A 24,067-nucleotide genomic window follows, 5' to 3' on the forward strand; every position below is an offset into this window, starting at 1 on the left:
AAGGAGTGGAAGGATGAAATCTAGAGATTAGATGTAAAACTGTAAATAAAACTCTGGAGTTGAAGGAAAAGTGCTGGGTTGTTAGATACCAAGAAAATGGAGTGGAAGTATAGAAGGTCAAGCTGGGTTGAATTTAGAGACTTGCGTAACAGGCGAGCTACCAAAGTAATTACCTGAAATCCAATTTGTATTATTTTCTTTCCTTTTTTGGTGTCCAGAGTGGGACAAAGTACAAAAACTACTGCTGGGATTTCTTGCTTGTGTCAAATATGTTTTGAGAAAAATGTCAATGACAGTTGGCTGAAAAAAAACATATTGAAAGAAGGCATAGAGAAAGGAAAGTGAGAAGATGCACTGATAGAAGATGTTTGGTGGGTTTCAGTTTAGGGGAGGCGGAGGAGTGAGATAGGATGATGAGGAGTATGTGAGATGCAGAGGTCATGGAATGAAAGTAGGGGAAGTCCCTCAGGGAGGCTTATCTGTCCACATATGTAATGAAAAGATAGTGATTCGTGTACCAGCCTAATGTAGTGTATTGATGAACAGCTAATAGCTGCTCTCTCTCTTGCTCGCTCTAATCATTTGTGTTAGCTGAGAGGTTACAGGCTTTGTTGAGGTCTCCCTGCTTGGAGGCAAACCAGAGCAACTCCGTGGATTGTGGACCACCCTGTCCCACAGTGTATGCACTCTATTCCTCTCTATCCCCAGCTCTGTATCATAGGTCACGGGTCAGGAGCTGGCAGGTGATTGGATGTTGTCGTGGTAAGGGAATACTGCACCACTAAGTGCTGCAAAAACACCAACTGTCTCTGATATTACTGCCCACAGGCCTTTAGACTGCCTGTAATGAATGTGTATGAATGTGTGCATGTGTGTGTGTGTGTGTGTGTGTGTGTGTGTGTGTGTTTTCAGGTCAAGAAGGGACAAGGACCAGATTTTGCTGATTTTAGTCTTGAACTAGACCTTGTAAACTCCCCCTCCACCTGGAAACTAACAGGATCCATGTGTCTGTGTGTGTGTGTGCACATGAGACCAAATAACTTCACATTAGTGGATACCAGATCATTTTTTGCCATTAGGTTGTAGTTAGAGCTTTAAACAGACAGGCAGTAACAGCTGGATACATACATGCATTCAGACAGCTTGTTTTCTGGACCTGTTAAGTCAGGGGGAGAGCAGACAATCTCTCCAGTAATGTTTTTGTTGACCCAGCTGTGATATTGTAAAGTAGAACCAGTATGGGGGTGTAAAGGGGAAGATACAGTATATTAAAGACAAAAAAAATAGCTTGTTGAATCAACTGCCTCAGGAAAATATTTCTTGAAGTGCTACCTAATGTTTTGCTTCACATGCTATGTGGTTACTGGGATGCTAGGTGTTAAATGGTTGCAAGTCAGCTGTGGTTGCTAAAGGCTTACTTGTAGTAAAGACTACTACAAAGATTTATAGCACTTTCCTGTTTTAGCTGCAGGGCGTGATCATCTTTAATGCGTAAAGTTTAATGCATAAAAGACAGCACAATAAAAAGTTTAACTGATCAGAATTTGTGTGTGTGAGTATGCACAATGAACAAAAAGTAGACTCTCGCCTCGCTTGTATCTACAACTGATCAAGTTTCAAGTTTTGAGGAGCTGTGGTCTGTATCAGCATGTGTCAGCGTGTAAATGAAAGCAGCAACACACTGATGACACGTGATGTGACATTTATAGAGTGCGTACATAGATTTTGAGATGTGACTCAGAGTTTGGTAGCTAGATGAATGACACAAGTGTGCACGCACAATCACTGTTTTTCCAACAGAGGTTGAAGAATGAAAGAATTCTCTAGTAATTGTGGGTCTGTTCTCATCACTCTTCATCTGAAGGCTAAAGTGCTCTCTTGGCATTCCCTTCTTCTTTTTAGTTTGATTGAAAAGCCTCTGGTTTAGATGAAAAACATACATTACATACACACAGAACATGCAAGTGATAGAAACAAAACACAGATGCAAACGCACACCGCAGCTGTTGTATAATTTTTTTTTTTTTTTGGCCTGTCCCGTTTGGCTCTTTTGCCATCAGAATTGTTGTCTAAAGGCAAAGAAAGATGCCCAACGGATTTACTTTACCAAACTGACCATCCCAGCCTTGCCGTAATGGTCCATTTGATTCACCTTTTATTTGTTTATTTTATTTTCACTTACTGAATACGGGACAGACTTGACTGGGGGAAAGAAGGGGAGAAAGAAAGAGGGAAAGAGAAACAGCTGAGAAGAGGGACGGGGGAGAAGGGCAAAAACCAAAAACCAACAGAACGGGCAGAGAAAAAAAGAAAAAAAAAAGAAAAAAACTGCATATATCAATCACCTGGATCACCTGCTGAGAAAGAAAAAAGAAAGCAAGCAGAAGAGAACAAGAGTAATAGAATAAACAACATCACAATGATATATGGGAATATGACAGTAAATACTAAATGTTAAACATTATTGTGCAGCACATAAGATCAACAGAACACAGTGTGCTTTGAGGTAGGAGCCAAAAAGGGTGTAGTTTGTGGGTGTGATCACCCGTGTGTACACCTGTGAGCATGGACGCACTTGTTTTTTGTTTTTTTAAAAGGTTCCTTCATGTAATAATCTGCTAGAGGGTGTGGGGGGGCCACAGCCCCGTCCTCCAGGGCGTGAAGCAGGTGTGGAGGAGATCAAAACTCCAGACATCCAGAGGCCCCCAGAACACAAGAGACCAAGGAAGACCAACAGAGGGGCAGCTGCGCCACTGTCCCGGAAAGAGCTGAGGAGAGTCCCAGATGAGGGCTCACTCAGCAGCCGCGGAGCAGAAGCCAGGGGGAGTTGCAGTGACGCGCCCGTGAGCTCCGCCGGCAGCCAGCTGCGCCTGAGTGACCGAGCCCCAGGCCGAGAGGCCGGGGGCACCCCACCTCCGAAGTGGCCCGAGCGAGCCCCAGGCTCCAGGCCCCGATAAGCGGCCGCCAAGGAGTGAGCCGGTGTGTACCTGGACGCCCATCCCCGGACACAAAGAACCACCAACGCACCGATGTCTGAGGGGGTCCGCCACTGGCAGGGGAAGTGGTGGTAGGGGGAGATAGGCCTCCAAACCTTGGAGGGCCTGAGATGTCCCCAGAGAGGTGGCGCCTGACACCCAACCTGACATATAGACACAGACATACAGGCACACACAGATACAAACATCCATTCCCACCCTCATGCTCTCATATGCACTTACTCCACACTCAACCAACGTGGAGACAGACATAAAGAGACGTTGTACACACGATCACACTCCCCAAGCGTACTCTACAAACCGGGTCTAGGTACCCTTGCCCCTGGAGGGGGGAACTGCACCCAGACCCAGCTGGTGTTTCCCTTTTCCCTGCGGTGGGGGGAGGCAGACCGCCCCGACTCCGCAGCAGCAGGAAGGCTCCACACTCCAGACCGCAGTCGGACGGCCAACTCCTCCTCCTCCTCCTAGCCCCCCTGCTCCAGCAGGTCGCAGAGAATAGGGGTGAGAGAAGACTCCAAACCTCCCTCCACCCGCTCATTGTAATGTTGATGCATGTGTGTTCTAAGGTGCATTTAAAACCCAGGAGGGCTTGGAGCTACCTGCCAGAGAGCAGCAGGTAAGCGCATGGTCCCTCCTGCTAGCCCTCAATGTCTACGTGTATTTAAAATTGAGAGGTGGGCAACGATGCCAGGGGTGGGGTGTACACCCTGATGGTACTTTGGACTCCGTGTATCGTGCCCACCCCCAAGATGTTGTATAATATTTTTACGAGTGCACAATGCTCTCTTGGCAGCATCTTGCTTCATCAAAGTTCAAGCACCCTATAGTTGATATTCTGGGTTAATGCCAAACTGACTCACTACTCTCTCTTAACACACACACACATACACACACATACACACTCGTACGCAGCCCTTAAGCTTTGATTGTTCAGTGCCCTTGCCAAATGTTTCACTGCAACAGGGAACTGACTCCAGCCATTCCTCATGTAAGCTGCACTCTTCTCTCACCTTTTCTCCACTGCTCTGGCTCAACACTCCCTATGCGCGCAATAAATAATCACAAAGTGATGCTCAATAATTAGTTGGCATTGGTGTGAGAGGGCTATCAAAATGAGGAAATGCCCATAGGAGTGAGGTGATACTGAGGGAGGGAGTGGAGAATAACGGTAGACTGAGAGGAGACAAAGATTAAGAGGTGATGGAAACACACAGGAACAACCAAACGAACCCAGTGACCTCTCTTTTCATCCAAGTGCTTTCCATTTCTGTTGTTCTTCTATTTTGGCAGCAGCAAGACATCTCCATCCTAGTCTGGCCTTGATCATCCGTTGAGCCTCACCTTGTGTACCAAACACTGGTCCAGACCAGAAGAACAGCGTGAGCCAGCCCCGCCCGACAGCTCATCCAGCCCTGCAGGAGGCAAAGCATGAAACCTCTGCTGCTCACATGAAGCAAGCGCTGGAAAACTTTTATAGCTCCATATTAAACCTCTCCCCTCAACTCTTTTTTCCACTTCTCTTATGAAGCAGTCACATTCTTTGTTCACGTGCCCTAGCTTTCCTGCCTTTATTGTAGCACTCTTACTGCCATCTCATTTTCCTCTCTATCTCTTTCCCTTTATTTGATTTCTCTTTCTCCATCTTCACCCCTCACACCCACTTCACCACAATCTCCACCATTTCGCTGCCTCTCTGTCTCGCTGGCTTGCTATAACAGGATCATGGGCTTAGAGAGCAGTCAGCACTGAGATCCTGCACAATGCAAAGCAGATGTGTGACACACACAAACACACACACACACATTCACACACGTGGAAGAGCAGCCTAGAGGATTTTGGGCCAGAGGGTGGAGAGAGAAGTAAGCAGAAACAGCTCTGTTGCTAGGATATAGCAAAATAAAACAGACTCTGACGCTACAGTCTCCAGCTGAAACAGGCGGTTTGTTTCACATACGCTACTAACTGTCAAGAGGAGAAAACAATGTTTTAAAAGAGTCCTGGGAAAATGAACGGGTTGAGCCTGTAGACTTTTATAAAAGTTGTTGTGTCAGATGTCGCGTACAACCCCCAACTCCACAAAAATTGGGACGTAAATGAAAAGAGTGCAATGATTGGAGATTTCATAAACCTGTATTTTTTTTCACAACAGAACATTGTAAACAAATTTGTTGTTTAAATTGAATAAATATTCCATTTAAAGAAAATTTTGATGGCAGCAACACGTGGGCACTTTTAGCAACATTCCATAAACATCTGGGAACTGAGGAGACCCGTTGCCAGATTTTTGGGAGAGGAATGTGGTCCTGTTTTTGTCCGATAGGGGATTCTAGGTGCTCAACAGTCCTGGATCTGCTTTTGTACTTGTAAAGTCTGAACTGCAGGCAGGCTAGTTCTTCACCTGGACTTTTTTACTGCAAAGCTATACTGTTGTGATAGCTGAGGTACATGGTTTAGCATTGTGTTACTGAAACATGCAGTAACTATGTTGCCTGGATGGCAACATGAGCATCTTTTACGTCTTTGAGTATTGACGGTGCATTTCCAATGTGCAAGGTGCTAATTCCATGTGCACGAATGTGCCCCTCTTTTCTGAGATGTGTTTCAACATCAAACAAACATTTTCCTTTCTTGCATTCTGTTTTTATTTGTATTTTACACAATGTCCCAACTTTTTGGAATTGTGGATGTGCCTTTCTGTCTGTGTCAAGTGAAAAAAACCTGCTTGCTTTTGCATTTTGTTGCTGTTTATATTTCACAGTCACACTTAAGAATCTGGGAGAGTATTTAAGTGTGTTGTGTTTAACAGATTCCTCTGTTTTGGTGGATCAGGTAAAGGCCTGCTGCTTCATGGAGAGCATGGTAGAGCAGTGTGTGAGATGCAGGGTGGCAGATGTTCATTGTTGTGTGTCATTCTTTCATAGGTTTTCTATCATCCACCTCTATATTTATCTTTCTTTTCCTGTTATTTTCATTTTTTACACCTTGCTCCAAAGTCTGCAACAGGAGGAGGTATACAACACAAGAGAGGTGTTTATCCCCAGTGAGGGGATATGTATGGGCAGAGTAAGAAGCCACTTATTTAAACCTAGTCCACTCCTTCACACAGAAGTCTTCAGTTAGTGACAGCAGCTACACACCAGGGTATGGATCTCATTCCTGCAGATTTATACACAAGATGTCCTCTGGTGGTGTTTCATTATGCATTACATCAGTTATTTGAGGCTGTTACCCCCAAAGTTTGATAATCGTAAGACAGGGGCAGCATTTTACAAAACACTGGTATGTGACTTCCAGGGATGAGATGCATTGCACGCATGGTATTCCTTTTAGATGTTTGTTTTTTGTTTTTGACCTAACCTTCCTCAAACACAAAGACTGCAGGAATGCTATTTCCCTGTTCTTCAGAACAGGTGCTATCTTCTGAGAAATCTGATGGTGTAAGTACTGTGTTTCTCTTTCTCTCTCTTACAAACACACACACACACACACTGTGTGCACGTAACCCAGGACATTGCACTGACTTACATTCATTTCCTGGAGAGTCTAACCGTAACCATAACTACTCCTTGCTTAACCATTGCCTTTACAATAACTTTAAAAAAAGCTTAAAACCTTAAAATATACTGACCTAAGCTACGGGGACTTGCTTTTTCTTGTCGTCATAAGAAACAAATGCAGCCAAATAGTGAATGTTTAAACAGAAGTGCGTCCCCACAACACTGAAACAACCTGGTCCAAACACACACACGCGCATGCTTGCACACACACACTCGCACATACACATGTGCACAAAGCCATGGGGAATTCCTGGGACTAATGTTTAACAGGGAGAAACTGGACTGCACCATCAATTTTACCTTTTTTTCCTGCAGACTCTGCGGTTTACTCTAGATAGCCCGGCCAAGCCTCAGAGATAAGATGACTCTCAGCCTGCTTGTGGGAAAGATGAAAGCATTCTCTTTAAAGCTGACTTCTCTTTTTGCTAACCACTACCCCCCACTCTAAGTGTAGCGTGTGTGAATGTGTGTGAAAGAGCAACACTATGTGAGTGACCTGTAAGCCTTGAGAACATGGAGATAAGTCATGATTTTGCATCTTTAAATTTAGATACATGTTAATGTGAGTAAATTTAAGATAATGCATGCATTTGCAGTCACCATGCACAGTGCTTGGATGTTATTATTACCCATCAAGGAATACAATCAGGGAGACATTTAAATGATCCCAGAATACTAATTCATTCTGAGGTGTAATTCCTGTTTCCAGACCAAACTTTGCAGGTGACTGGATGGGACAAATGGGAAGATATCTGGAAATTTAACATCTTCTCATCATTTCTTCCTAGATGCTATCTGAATGTATTTGCTAGCAAAAATGTGAAACAGCATAACTTGGTGCAAATGTATCAAAAAAAGACTACTTTTGTGATTGCTGCACTGAAATTAGTTTGTAACTATTTTCTTAATCTTTAGGTACGTATAATCAGTACATTATGTTTGTTTGTATTATAACTGTTATTTCTCTTCCCCTCTTGGCCAGGTCATTCTCGAAAATTATATTTTTATTTTCAGTGAGGCTTTTAAATTAATGAAGTATACAATAACATAAAATAAAATAGTTGAATAAAGCACAATGACCATACACATACGCTGCAGCGTCATCAAGTTATTGAGGATACTGAGGAAGCCTAACTCACAAAAGAATGGCGAGTTTCAAAATACGTGCAGCTTCTTAACCTGATGTTTTAAAAGCAAATGCATTTTCTGAATTGGTGAGCATTACTCACTTCACCTATAGCAGCAGGGAGTTCTTTGCAGTATCATACATGTCAGATGTTCTCTACTTTTTTAATGGGTGGCAAATCAACACCCATTAAAAGATCTTTCCATATTTGTGCCGTTTTGGAGATTAAATACATAAACTGTCATATATGATGAAAACCTGTGTACTTAACCGCATGAAGTAAGATATTTTCAATTTGACTTGGCGACAGCTTTGGATTTTTACAGCTGGATATCATCATGTTTTCCATTTTTGCTCCTATAGTGGCTTTTGCCAGTAACTTCTACAGGTAAGTAATTTCTATTTGCTAAATTTCTGATTCCCACAGTCTTTAAAACACATTATGTCACAGTTTAACACAACATGCATTTAACTGTCATGAATTGTGTGTCATGAATTTGTCTTTCTTTTTTCTTTTTTCTTTTTTTTTTTTTTTTTTTATCTCAGTGTGAGTTTATACACATATTTATGACCAACAAGGATAAGCAGAAGGAAAAATAGTGGTTAATCTGTGACTTGTCCAAGCAACCAGCCATCACACACATACTCTGCGCATATGCACATGCACACACTCGTGTACACCCATGCACAAACAGACCTACAATGATGAACCCACTGAGTAACTATAGATTACAGAGCTGTCAAACTGGCTGCTGAAAGGAGGCAATCAGAGGAGAGGAGGACTAGCTAATGGGCTGCCTGACCCTGGGCACACACTAACCACACCTACATACAGGCAGAAACAGAATTTCTCAATTACCTTCTTGCCCCAAACAAAGGCAGAGCACTGTTAAAATTAGAAGCCTAGAGGACTACACATACACACACACTTAAACCTAGAGTTCAGGATATGCAGAGACATGCACCACACTAAGCCCTGACTAACAGGTATGAAAAAGACTCCACAAAAAAACCCTCACTGCAATACTTCACTGTTTCCCAGGATCTCCCAGTTATTAATAAACACTACGTGTGTTTTGTGTGTGTATTTGAGTGGTTCCTAAGACTATATATATATTCTGTGTGCATGTGTGTGTGTGTGTGTGTGTGTGTGTGTGTGTGTGTGTGTGTGTGTGTGTGTGCGCGCAAGTGGGCGTGTTCCATTTTAGAAACACAGAGGATTCATTGTGATATGTCTATGTCCCTGAAGGCGCTGGAATCTGGCGCATTGTCTTTATCGGAAACTCAAACTATTCGCAACTCTTGACTTGTTTTGATCCTTTCAGAAGATTCCATTTCCTGCGGTCGTTTGGGGAGCGACTGCAGAAAAGCCTCTGGAAGGAAAAGTCTCATTATGGCTTCTGTGTGAGTTGGAAGACTTTACTTGAAGGTCAGTGCCAGCCAGGCCGCTGTAGTTTCCCTCCATGTGAGAAATGAAAAAATGACTGTTAGATTAATAAGCACTGGGAGTTCTTTTCATTGGGAGGTGGTGGACGGGCAAATGTAATCATTTCAAAGGGATACACCTGCTAATAAAATGTGATCATTGTGATGGTTTGTGCAGTTTTTAATACATTAATTAATTTGAAATGTCAGCACGCTGTAGTGTTAATAAAGTCTAAATCAACTATTCTGGAGTTTTCCTGAGTCTTCATGTGCGCTCCTTTTCCACTTCTTTTAATCCCAGGCCTCGCCCTGCTCGTCGGACAAACTTCAGTTTTCTCCAGAATAAGGAGATGGGCCCTCACATCACCTTAGGTTAAGACTTAAAGCCTCAACTTGTTTCTTTCTACTGTTTTCTACAGTTTGCTTTTGCGCCCATACAACACATGTGTCTGTTTGTCAGTTAGTAAGGATACATGTGTGATTTTGAATGTGAGGTAATGTCTAAAGGAGCCACTGTGCCTGCTGCCAGAGTGCCACTGCTCCAGAAATACAACAAGTATGACATCAACTGATGCAAATTTCATACACCAAGTGAATCAAGGAACTGGAGCATAGTAAGTAAAACAGTACATGTGGGGGTTAGGGTTAGGGGAAGCTTCTGTATGCTGCCAGAAGTATGTCACCACATGTCTTGTGCACATATTTTTGTTCAATTTTGGTGCATAGCTTCTATTTTAGTAATATTGAAAGCTAGGCTGTAGACTGTATCACATCATTTACTGCCAAGATAGTATTTGGCATTTTCTTGAAATGTTATCTAGTTTATGGTTGTGGGGGAACTGGTAAATGGTAAATGCACTGGTTCTTATAAAGCATTTCTCTATTTTACCTGAGCACTCAAAGCTCGTTATACAGCTTGCCTCATTCACCCATGTTTTGCTCCACCTCCTGAGCTACAACCACCTCTATCTTCGCTTGAAGATGGGAGCGGCTGTAGCTTAGCTTCACTGGCAGTGAGTGCGAGATGGGGTACATGCTGGACAGTTTGAGAATCCATTCTAGGCCTAAGGTAGAGAGACAAAAAGTAATGATTCCCAGTCACATCCACAATTATTGCCAATTTAAAATCACCAACCAGTCTAACAATGCAGGTCTTTGCACTGAGGAAAGAAGCCAGCGTACCCAGAGAGGACCAATAAAAATGAAAGGCTCAGTCTGCCAGCAGCTTTGAAGCCTCTGATGCTAACCACTGCACCACCCTGTCACCAAGCTTTGATAAAAACTGTTAATATTCCACAATAGTAATGTAAGTGCACCTCTTATGCTCAATCCCAGCTGCATTTGTTTAGTCTCTGACTATACTAGAGTAGCTATGCATGAGACACAGTTGAAAATGATCATAATTACACTTGGTGTAGCTAGAGATCTCATTTTCTGTGCGAAACAAGCCATTTTAGCCCACCTACCACACTCTCTTTTGATTGGTTGCCTCTTGCAAACAGAAGGTTTGAGAATCAGGTGTGTGGGGGTGCTGTGCCAACAGTCACAATTGTTGCACGTGTATTGTGTCTGCACACACAGACACACATGCTGTCTGTTTGGGGTGAACATGTTCAATGAAGGGGATTTTCTGAGCCAGCTCTCTGACAGATTTCTTCTTCTTTTTTTTTTGTTTCGCTATGAAAAATGTTCTTTATACATACATGTACACAGATGTATGTATGCAGATGAATGCTGGGTTTGTGTCAGGAAGAAAGAGCAAGAGTGCGAGACAGAAAGAACGAGGGAGAGGTTATTTGTGCATGACAGAGACTAGGCTGTATCTGTAGCGTGTGACACACAGTGCTCTCTCTACAGCAGCTAGGCCACAGTTTAGGGACCTGTGCCAAGGGACAGAATAGCCTGTCTGTTTCATGCCTCTTACTGAATGCTGATTGACAGCTGGGCTTCTTTGTGTGCGTGTGTGTCTATGTGTCCCACTTATGTTACTCCACGCGTACGTGTGTATCAAACTGACAGGCTGGGAGAAACACGCCACACATCGCAGGAAGGCAAATGTAAGGAAGTTGGGTTTTCCACAGAGAAATGACACCCTTTCGTCAAATTGTCAACTATTCAGCGGTGTATTCATCTACTCATTTTCTTCACAATATCGCACATATGTAACTACACTCATGTACACAAGCCTGTAGTTCACACGCATGTTCACATACCAGTCAGCCTCTAATTTAAATAAACAATTTCTCCCCAGAACACGCTGCACTTTGTTTACTCAGTATCATATTACACAGATGAACACGCATGCACACACATGCACAGTCACTCATCCGGATCTAAGTTGCCGCTTCTCTTGAGTGTCACGTTTTGAAGAGCAGAAAGGGACGCTTCACCTCTGACCTCACCGCGGTCCTTCGAGGTTGTGAAGACTGCAGACGCGTAACACGTACATCTGAGATTTCAGAATTCTGAAAGAGGAAGACCAGAGATCGATGAAGCAAGGGTTAGGGTGTGACTGGAGGTCAAACCATCTGCAGAGGAGATAAAGCACAGAGATGAAAAAATAAAAAATAAAAAAGCTGTTTGCGTACAGGAAAAAACTTATAGAGTTAAGGATGCCGCTGAAAAAAAGCAGAAGTTAAAAGTGGTGTGATAGGAACCTGTTTACCACATGATTTGTAATGCAGAAGAGTCTGTTAGAATATTTTGTCCTTTCTCAGGCTGAGTACATACTATAAGAAAGACTTTCAATCAATAAAAATGATTAAATTCTTATGCACTGGCTGACCCATAACTTGGGTTGTTAAGAACAACTCCAAAAGTGACTTCCATGTTAAAATGTCCGATTTAACAACCTTCAAAACATGTTCACTGCCTCGTACAAAACCAATTTTGGTGTCCCATCATAACAAGTGTCCAATGTGTCATTGTGATATATGATAATTTGCTCACACATTCTCCCTCATTCCGCCATTAGGACGCAAAGTCCACCATGCAAGGCGATGGGATTAAACCAAAAGTCCTGTTGTTAGTGGATACCCACACTTCCAGTGGAGCACTGGCCACCAAGTGAAAGCTACAACTTAGCCGTGAATCCAAAACTATATCTTGTGTTCAGGGTGATTCAAACTTCAAGCCTTCCACAACATTCCTGTTGCTTCTTTTTACTGCTGTTCTCATGGGTATCATAAAAACTCACTAGCATTCAGTGGACAGTTTATCTTGATACAGATCTAGTTGTGTAAGAGGCATTGACTGAAAGTGAGTTTTCCTTTTAAGACAAGTTGGCATAAACAAACTAGGACATCCATTCAGCCATATGAAAGTGTCAAAATAAAAATACTGTATTTACAGAAGATGCATCACTTTAGATACTAGCTGAGTTTTGTTTTTTGCGCACTCAGTGACGCTGTTTGTGACGAGGCAAAGTGGTTAAAAACGATGAAAAGCAGAATATGAAGAATATATGCGTTTGCTGAGGGCGCTGTGTGGTTTCTGTGTTGTTCCTTAACTCGAGTGGTTGAAAAAGAGATGCGAGCAGAGAAAAGAAGTGAAGCAAGGAGACAGGAACTATAAACAACAGAAACTGGACACATCATCAAGAGTAACTGATAGTCCCCCCCCCACCCTCGAGCAGCCCCGCCTGTTCCCTGCAGTGAGCCCCCAGAAATTCACTGGAGGACTAAACAGGAATCCCCCACAGCCCCACGACAGACTGACTGACTCTGCATGGTCTACATCACACATACACACACACTGAATCACTCGTATTCACATACAGAGACACTCATATACACACATGAATTCACACACAGGCTTTTACAGACAGTCCAGAAATAGTCCCGTCAGGGGTATTACCATACACGCTATCTCCCCCAAACATCACCTCATCCTATAATATCACTCTGTAGGGCTGTATGTCTGTGCCACCTGGAGTCATTTATATTAAAAAAGTAAATCTTGCTCATATGTTTGCCACTTGGTCATATTCATTTCACATTTTTCACCCTACACTCTTTTTCCTCTGACTGATCTCACCTATTACTTTCTTTTTTGTTTGCCTTTTCTTCTGTTTTCATTTCTGTTTCACTTTCAGTCAGAAACACATACATTAACATGCAAAACTAATCTGTTGTGTGTGCTGTGCTTCCTGAAAGCATTGTTCATACTCTGTTTTCTGTTGTTTTTTAAAAATCGGTTTTCATTCTCCCAGCCCTCCCACATTTCACAATGACACTCAGTGATGCATAGATGTCAGATTGACAGAAAGTACAGATGATAGGAAAGGTCAGGAGTTCCTCAGCCTCTAGTTCCTGACATTGCAACACCTCCCACAGCAGCACCAGTGTGCTTTGGTGTGCCTCAGTGTTCAGTGAAGCATGTGCCTCACGTACCGGGGGGGCTTTCTTCCACCCTTTCCCCTCAGTATTTGCATGGGACTTACAATCAGGGTTTTCCCTCAAACAGAGAATACCACATAAAGTGAGACACAAGGGAATAGTATGTATATTACTGTATGTTGTGTGAATAATTGCATGTACGCTGTGCTGTGTTTGAAAATTAGAGCTCACTCGCAAACTCAGAAACTGGACAAACAAGTTTAAATTGCTAAAAGGTATGACATAACTGAGAGTCCTCATGGACACTGAAGCCTTTCGCGGAAACACTTAAAGGAATTTACTAGGAGCACATTTTCTGGTTTAGGAATCAAACCTTCAGCAGAAAACAGTTTACAGGAAGCTGCCCAACTGAAAACAGCTTATTTTCAGTTGGTTGCTGCTGTGTGCAATCATGTCAGCCTCAATCCCTATAACTGACAATGCAGCAAATCTTTTAAAGTGCCCTCAACTCAGTTTGAGATGAGCTATGAGCGAAAATAAATACAATAAAAAGAAGAAGAATAAAAAATACAAGTTTCCAATATGGTCTGTGAACTAGCTAAGCCTCACACATACAGATCTGTCTAGATTTATATATTTTATTAACTTGATTATCTTGTGTCACTTTTGCTCCTTTTGATTTACTGAAGTAAGTCATTTCATGCCTCCAATAAAGGGGTGAAGCATCTTCATCAGCGACATTCAGATGATTCAGTGGTTTCGAGCAACAGAGGTACTCAAGCATTAAAGAGTTTTTCATAAGGTTGTGTCATGTCAGCAGCAATATTGGCTGCTGTGTTTAGCTGCTATTTGATGGTGCTAACAAGAGGGCAGATGGCATCATCGGCACATGGCCATGGGCTTTGAATTTAAAAGAATGAAAGCATGATTTGCTTTCTTTTCCTGTTTGTCTTAGGGAGTTTAAACCAGTATATGTAAGTTTGCATAATGCTAAGATTGGAAAGAGCAGGAGTGTCTGTTTATCCCAGTTTTTTTAATCTTATTGCTAACCTATAATTGCTAATAAGTAATAACATGCTTCATATTAACCTTTATGATATTTTCAGCTATCAGTAAGTTATGAATATTCTTATCAAAGTCTCAGCAAGATATTACAAAAGTTTAAATATTTATATTAAAACAAAGATTAAGCCACACAATTAAAGTTATTAAATATTCAACAAACTACAGTGAGAAGTCCAAAAACATTGATAGCAGTTATCAGAAGGTCATGATGTGAATGGCTGGATTCTGTTTTCCTCTGCTCAATAGGCTTGTCCTGGCCCACATGCTAACAACTTAAAAGAAATGAGTGGCGTTTCCACTTCAGGCTGACGTTCAGTTCTGCACGAGGCTGTGGGCAGATTTGCTTTGTCATGATGGCCGCCCAGGACACACGATCCTCCCCGCAGCATGCACCCTGCTGCTTTCTGTATCAGATCAGGCTTGCCGTCAAGTATGCCATCTATTTCTAGTTCGCCTACCATGACAGCTAGTTATAAACCAGGGTTATGTGATTTGGGCTGCCCGAGCTGAGGAGGTGGTGGAGGATGAGGAAGATAAGTGTGGGGTTTCCTGAGAAGCTCCCAGCCAGACCACCTGCTGCCATCAGTCTATCACCCTCCCACCACTTCCCTCACACTCTGCCATCATACTGTCACTGTACCTGCTTTTACCCCACTTCTGTGTCAGTGTGTTAGAGATGGCTCTTTGTGGCGAGCAGCAGCAGCTCACTGAATAATTCAAAGAGCGGGCACGAACAGAGGGCGAATTAAGTCCCTGTAGAGGAAAAGGCAAAGCGATGAAACAGCAGGAGGACAGGGGGGATTTTAGCCCATTAGAAATGTGGAAGGGAAATTTGATGGGAGGAAGAGGGTAGCTGGGGGTGCCACTGTTAAACCAGGGGGGCAGCTGCAGTCAAAAGTGAAAGAAGAAAGGGAGGTGAGAGAGAGGAGAAAGCTCGTGAGCAAATGAATGGGCACATGTCAGGTGACCGTGGGGAGATCCCTGACGAGAGCTGGTCACCTGACTGACTGGAAATGCAGCCTGCTGCTTGAGAGCAATTCCCAGAAGTCAAAACAAGTTGTTAACACAGACTACAGTTTTTAACAGCAGTGCTGTAAATGATCATGATGATCATGATCATTTTTTTAAAATACAAAATATTTAAATATATAACATCAGAATAAAAAAAAAGTGTATTCTTCAGTCAACCATGGCAGTAGAAAAAAAGAAGATGATGGCCCACAGATGTCTATTATTGCTTAAGTGCTGACAGTTTCAGAGGTGCTGGAAGAGTGGAGTGTGACGGATCACAGTCTAAACTGGGGTAATTCTCTTTTTATTTCTTCTGCTGCTGCTGGACTTTTGGGCCAGCTGGCTCACACCCACTCAGTCACACTCAAGCGCACAATTTTACACAACAAAACAGCCAGAATGGCATTTACAGTTCAGCATGCTTATCGTTTAGAAAGTCAGGGGGATTTGATCAGTTGCCTTTCTCAGAATAACAGTACCGGTACTCTAAATCTTAATTATACACTCTCTAAGTGGAAGTTCACTGCCAAACCTAAATATGTTCTTGATAATAAGATACCACATGTTGGTCCGTAAGCTGAGGCCACGGTGGTGAATGACTAACCAGTTAGTGGCTATATGTGGGTGTGATCAAGATTGTTTGATCAATCCAGTTTCTTTCATTTGTAAAATGTTTTGCGGTTAAAGATTGTTTTTCCCTTCTCACTCATGTTTTTCAGTTTTATATTTAAATTAGAAAATCACTATTGAACTGAATTGACAGAGCTGTTTTAGATCTATAAGTTTCTTAATCAATATAATGCTTATTGAAGTTCCATATTCATTAGATATGAGCAGATGTAATGCAAGCCATGAGAAATTTTAATTAATTGGGAATGAAGCAGGTAGCATTAAAAGTTTCAAAATAAACCCTCATAATGGTTTTTTTTTCTTTCAACACTTTATCTCAAAGAAGTCTCGATTTCAGCTTCTATAAAAAATAGCAAGGGTCCTGACATAAATGCTTTGAGTGAAAAGTAGTAAAAGGTTTTTCAAAATATAGATTTGATGGATAACTTAAAATGCAGTTGCCTTATCATGCCACACTTCATATGAAGGACAGTGCTGAGAAGTCATTAGTAATAGGGGTCTGAAAGAGGTTTAGAAGATAACTTCTGCTTTTTGGAAAGTAACATGCAACATATTCTGCCCCAAGTGTTGCTCACACCACAGTTGATCAGCATTTAAAGCGCTGTGCATTCTGGGTAACTAAATAAACACATTTCAACCATAGCCGCATAGTTCGTTGATGGACTTTATGGCCCGTCTCACTGCGTGCAGGCACTGAAAAACGCGCTCGCCATGAAAAGACGTTAAATACTTTCCATGCGCACATACTGGTTTATATGCCCTGGAGGATGCCCTGGCACTAGTTTATACATCCCTGATGGGAATCTGCTTGCTTTAGTTCCGGGTGGTTTGCTGGTCGCTTTGCGTGCCAGTAGCGCCAGAAACAGGACGAGGCTGAATTTCTTTGTTTTTAAAAGGAAGTGCTGTAGCTGGTGTCTCTCATCTCCATCAGATGTCTGTAAAGGAAGGAGAATCGTGAAAAAAATAATCAGCGGTTCCAGGTAAATGTAGGAGAAATAAATATTCTTACAACTTTACTGAAATACACGTAACCAATCTGGTTTCACAGCGCCCACGCCTGTTTCAGAGCATCACTAAGAAACACAGTTCTGTTATGATCTAACGTAGGCCATCATCACGGCAATAATAATAATAATAAACAGCTCTGTTGTGGCAATAAATAATCAGACAGATAACTAGAGAGTTTTTCTGTTTTGCATTTGCTTTCCCTTGCCACTGCCCCCACCTTGATTCATCTCTCTCCATCTCTCTTCCTCTGTAGCATAATTGAAGCGAGTGAGCTTTTGCTCTCCTATGTAACCCAATGCTCGTCCCACAGCACTGAAGTGTCGTTTGGGCAGCAGCTTAAGTACTCTGTGTGCTTTGTGCTGTGCTCTAACCCTTACAGATCAGCAGAAACCCAGATTAGACAGATGAATAATTCACATGATTGCCTTAAATGCAGTTTGTAGTATAAGACGGTATTAAAAACTATTAGACTTGTGATTCTGTTTATTTCACTGTTGTCACTCGTGTAGCCTGTCTTGACCAACAAGATGGAGCAGATCAAAGCAAGTGGAACTGCAAAGTATCAATCTTTTGCTCTCTTTCTTCCTTTTAAGGGTGATCTCCTCAGAAGTATGCTTACTTGGAGGCTGAACAACATTTATACACAAGGCTGTGTGACGGGCAGAGGCGGGACCCAAATGCTGGACTGAGAAACACAAGCTGGTTTAATTAAAGTAAAATGAAACACAAAACAACATGAATAACGAAACTCACACCTTTGCCACACCAGTGACCACAGACTGCTAGGGAGGACTGTCCCATGAGAGAAATGCAGACAATATGTACACAAAGAGGATAACGAGCGAACAGGCCACAGGTGGAGCACAGCTGACACTAATCTGACTGAAGAGACAGGGGAAGCAAAACCGAACATAATACACAGTAAACAGAAGACTATCAAAATAAAACAGGAAGTCACACACACAATGAGACGCAGGCTAAGACGTGTGCTTCATACAGGAAATAGGTAGAAACAGATGAATAACCAAAGCCAGAAACTAGAAATAAACTCAGCAAACTCAACAAACTGAAAACGCTGGGTCAGAGATCCAGGACCATGAAAGACATTAATCATTTACTGGTAATTAGTTTGAAGTTTTTCAAAAACTGAAAGAAACGGCAGTAAATGCTCAGATATTCAGATCATCCAACCTTCTATCTGATCTATGCAGCATCTACTTCCTCTTCTTCTTCTTCCTTTTCTTTTGGCTGTTCCTGTCAAGAGACGCTACTGCGAGTCATCCGCCACCATCCCTTCCTCATCTTGCATCTTTTTTATCCTGTCACACCAACAATCCAAACATTCACACTCACTACATCCACAAACCTCTGTGGCCTTACAATGCAACCTGTCCTTTGTTTTTGCTGCCTCAGAACACACCTCTGTCATCACCCAGCAGTAGCACAGTTTCCACCAGCACCCTCCTTGTTGACATCATCGGTGGTGTTATCCCAGGCCAATTCAATATGAAAATCTACTTCTTGATGATCTGCATGTTTTATTTGGCAAAGACTTTATGCCAAATGCACTTTGTGACACAACTATACTCATTTATCCTGGCTTGGAACCAGCACTAGGATTGTGGATGACTTTGACCTGTGTAATATTGTAATGTAAATTAAGATGAAGATGATGCCAACATCAGTTATTGATCAAGAATAAAGTATAATGCAGGTTGTGTTAAGCAAAGATAATGTTACATTTTAGTGCTGATACTCTCCAAACAGATAAGGATGATAAAACAATAATGTTTTTAATCTGTTTCTGCTTTGTGCTGATCTGTATCTGGGTGAGATTAAACTGATGATCTCATACTCTGGGTGATGCAGTGTTACCGCAGGTGAGTCATCAGGCGATGCTGTGGGCCTCTTACTGGAACTAAGATATGTTCAGATGATCTCCTCTGCAGCATTTAGTTGCTGTACGTACTGCTGCATCATCTCCCCGTCCTTCCTCCCTCTGCCTCCACCTCATCACACAGCACATCTCACATTCCTCCTTCATCCTCCACCCGCTACACTGTTATGACTTCACTGTCCTTCACTCTCATCTTCTTTCAGTCCCCACAATCCGTGGGTTGTTCTGTTTCTCCTCTTCTTCTCCAGCCTCACCGCAGTACCTTTTGTCTTCTTTCTAACCTCAAATCAAGGTACGCTAACACATAAAAATTACAATTCAGAAAGTATAAAATTCTGACAAATTAACTTTTGGAAAATTAGCTGTTGCACAATAAAGAATCCAACAAAAAAGAACAAATACAGGTGTAACCATATTCACAGTTAGAACAGCACAAACACTAAAATCAGAAAAGACCAGTGTTTGTAATTTAATGAGTCATTTTTATATTTTCTTGGACATATTAAACAAATAAGGCTTACATGTTAACTGGTGAACTTTAGAGATTATTTTACATTTTGGCATATCCAGATAAGCTATTTCCCTATATTTCCAGTCATTATGCTATCCTAATTGAACCAGCTGCTGGCAATGCCTTCATATTTACCAAGCAGAGATCACATTTCAGTAAGAAATAATTAGACACAAATGTCAAACAATTCCCACTGCACCAAAAGCCAATAAATAAATCAAAAACTTGTTGTTTTTTTCCCTCAAAGCCTTACTTAAAGCCGACTCCTCTCTCATCAGTTCATTTCTCCTTTCTTTGTCCTTTGCCTCTTTTCATCTGGCTCTATGTCACCATGCCTTCTATTTGCATTTCTACTGCTGCTTGTATTTTATGCCCTCCATCACAGAGCAGTAAACACAAGAGCCGCAGAGACGGCTGGTTTGTTTTTTTAATTAGGTAAATGGGCCTAGGTCTGTGGGACCAGACAGAGAAATCACTCTTTGGACTCCAGATCTGTCATAACGATTTCTTAAATTAATGAGCTTCAACTCAATGTTATTAAAATCTTGCTGTGTAGTGGATTATGCATACAAACCCACTGCTTTATTGCTTTTCTTTCTTAACCTCCTACAAGGTGAATGCTCCACTTTCCAAGGACCAAATATTGTTGATGCCAAAAGGGGGAATTCACCCACACAGTGGGTGACCTCAAACCTCAGCCTTATGCCTGATCCTGACAGGCTGCAGTCTCACTCTCCCACACCCACACCTGGCTGAGTTCAGCTGGTGCAGAGGTGGCACTGCCCATCTTTCCAGGGAGGATCCTTTCAGACACAACAACAAACATGCACTCAGACAGAGCGGTATTATCTGTTGTTATCATTGGAGATAATTATGTTGGATAATTATATCTATTAGGTACACTGTGTCTTTTTAGCCACTCCAATGTCAATATTTTTTCAATTTAAGTCTTGAGTGTTCGGGAGCCCCATGGGAAAATACTGTGAGGTGGTTGTAGAAGGGGCTTGTCGGGACCTAAAAAATGAATGGGTTCTGTGCATTTTGTTTAATTTCTGGAGTAAAGCTCAAATAATAATAAGTTAAATGTTTTGTATGCGTGCAGCGATTTTTGAGGCATGTAATGACACATCTGATCAAACAAGACAAAGCCAAATTATAATTTCGTTTTTTTAAAAATCACTTAGAATAAAAAAAACTGAAAAAATGTGAAAATAGTTGCTATTAATCAATTCAGTTTACTCCACTAAAGCTATGATATTAATACATTTTATGTCAACCTGTTGGCTTAATAGAAAGTCAAGTCTACCTTTTAACTTATTATGCTCAACATACCTTGTTTTCTTGTCGTAGACAAGCATTTCTGACTTTTGAGTGACTGTTTCGCTCACAGAGGGCTTTTGTGTGCTGCAGGTGTTGAGGTATATGAGGCTGTGCTGAGGAGTGTTTTATTCCTATGGGCCCCCTGAGGCCCCAAGGCCTGTTCCAAGAGAAAGACCAGAAGCTGTTTCAACTTCCTCCACTGTTTTTTTGCATGGAACACCACTTCAAACACTGTACGTCAAAGCACGTAGCTGCACACACAACACATGAATACAGCATGTTTTTATTACACAAACTGCCCACAAAATTAAAGCTGTTTTTTCCGTGGGGTTTCTAAAATAAAGACATGACCAAGCATTATTTTAGCCTTGAACAACAATGTTTTTTTCTTTTCCCCTTTTGTAAAAAGACAGCTTAAAACTGAACTTTTTGTATGGTTCAGATTTTCTAAAGTGAAAAATTTGCAGTGACGTTTCAATGAAGGAGTGAACTGATATGATTTTGGCAGGTGAAATAATCAAGCAAGTGTTTGCTGATGTTATGCTGCTGAGCTTTCAATAAAAATCTATTTTGAGCTTCTCATATTGTTAATTTTTTTTTTTTTAAAGTAGAGTATGTGAATCTGTACTTCTAGCTCAGCTCAGTTATATACCATGTGTTATTTTTTTCAGTAGTGGAAGAAATGTTAAGATTGGTTGCCAGTTACACAAAGTTAATATCTTTAAAAATAAATAAAAAAAGCCCTTTAAACTACACACACACTGCACACAAGTAATACATATCCAGAATTGTACTTTATTATTTTTCAGACATGTTGCTAAATACATAAAGACGATTCCTTTAAAATATAACAATCATGTGTTTTGCATTTAAAATCTTCATAGCTACTGCTGTAAAAACTACAGTAAAACTGTATAACGATATGAACATTTGTTTAATATGGTTTCTTGTTTCCATTTTAGGAAATATTGCTGGATGCGATGTCGGATATAAATTGGATATCTGAGTTTTCCTAGACGGCACTTCTTACTTTCAAGATAAAACAACTTTAGAATGCAATTGTTAAAAGATAAAATCCCCACAGAGTAATTTGTGCTAAATATAATATAGAAAATCTGAGTCCAGAGATAACTGATGATATATGGTGATATACTTTACAGTGTTTAATATTAGACTGTAGCAGTAAACGGAGTCCAGTAAACTGGTACTGTAGAGCAGGAAAGCAGCAAGCTCCCAGAATGGATTTTGTTAGCGTCTCTAAAGCCCCTGGAGCCACAACACTGACCTTTCCTGTTATGGAAATGTACTGCTGGCTGTTCTAGGCCCTCAGCCACACGCTGCCTGTTTGAATGGTCACACAGGCCCCCTTTTGCTGCCTGCCTCTTTCCTGAGGACTGCTTTTGCAGTTTGTGCTGCTCCGTGAGTGCAAGTTCATAGAGCATTGTTCAACATAATGGGCACAACTTGTTCCCTTTTTATTTTATTCTGTCTTTATTTTGGCACCCTTTTACTCTACGGCATGGCACAATTGAGTGGAATTTTACTTTGAACAACCCAATAAACAAAATCCTGCTTCTATCTGTGTGTGTGTGTGTGTGTGTGTGTGTGTGTGTGTGTGTGTGTGTGTGTGTGTGTGTGTGTGTGTGTGTGTGTGTGTGTGTGTGTGTGTGTGTGTTGGATGCAGACCAGTTGATACGTGACTCAAAATAAAAAAAATTTAAAAAATCGTGATCGTAGACTGCTTACTGATCATCTTGCAGATCGCTTCAAGGCGCCTGCCTCCTTCCAGCCAGTCGCTGTGATTATTGGCTAAACTGGGGCAAATGAAGTGACATGTTTTCCTTTGCAATGAAAACATAGCTGTGCTAATACTTGCATACAGCCGAGAAGCAGCGCCATGCTCTGTCCGCCATTATCTGAACTTTCCATGTGTGATGTGATTACAAAGCAATTTGCTTCTTGACAATCTGACCCAAGAAAAACACCTTCTTTATTAAAACAAAACAAATTACCCAATTTAGCCCAAAAGACACAGAACTGAATGGTTTAGCAGCCTTCAATACATCACATGGGTGGATTATTATAAACAAATGGAGGCTTTAGCAGTAAATCAGAGAACACAGAACATGATCCATATCGTGATGTTGATTGTAGCGGTCCCCTAAAACTGAAGGTCTTAAAGAAACCGAGTTGAACAAAGCTATTTAAGCCAATGTTTCTAAGTGTCAGAATTTTAGTAAAGCATACACAAAATTTCCCACACTGTTTGGCATCTAGGTCCCCCATTTTAAAAAGGTACTTTTTATTTTATCCTGTGTAGCGTAGAATGAACTTCAATTTTCTGCAAAGCTAGCAGAAGCATGCAAAGGCTTTTTATATGATATTGGGGTTGTATGCATCATTTAAAAATGAAACAAATTGCACCTCAGGGAATTAAACAATGTTGGATTACATACAAAACAAGCTACCTTGTAAAATAAATGTTCTTTGATTGATGTGGCTTAAATTAGAGAGATCTGCAGCAGTGTTTCCAACACGTTCTGTATAAATGGGATTTTAATGACAATGCCTTTGGCTAGAGAGCTGTAACCACAAGAAAGCCTCCTCAAGCAACGGGGATTAAACACTGTGATATAAACAATGATCAGCCTTTCTGTGCTTGTAAAAATAGATTTACTAAACATCTTGCCAGCAGGAATTTGTGTTAACTTGGACTTGGACTTTTATCCTAGAAATGCCATGCAGCTTAGCTCTGCTTGTGCTTGTGACGTCTATCATTGTGAGACTGGGGGGGGTTCCCAGCAAGCCCTTAGAGAACGTTAATCGTCTTCCCAGGATTGGTGAGACATTAGAGCGCAATAGTGTAGATTAGTCAGCTGTAAGCCTAGATTGTTTCTGATTTGTCAGAGAACATAAGCACAGCTTGGTAATTGTGAGGCTTCTGGAATGTCCTTTCAGTTTTGATTCTATAGCTTTTGGATGTTGCACATACACAATGAGGAGTTTTTAAAGATTTGTTAGACTAGCAAACCTCAGCTGGAGGTGTGTTTCACTCAGAAATCAGTTTCAGTTCTGAGGTTCGGCAGAAATCTGTGGTACGCTGTGCATTTTTTATGGTTGCAATTTCCAGGACACACTTTTCCCCAGGTGTTTTCAGATGAGTCCTTTGTATGAGAAAACTCTA

The sequence above is a fragment of the Aulonocara sp. 'chitande type north' Nkhata Bay genome, linkage group LG23 (assembly GCF_057382095.1).
Source record: "Aulonocara sp. 'chitande type north' Nkhata Bay isolate Kocher_YH1m ecotype deep benthic linkage group LG23, A_spYH_male_GT1.1, whole genome shotgun sequence".
NCBI lineage: Eukaryota > Metazoa > Chordata > Actinopteri > Cichliformes > Cichlidae > Aulonocara > Aulonocara sp. 'chitande type north' Nkhata Bay.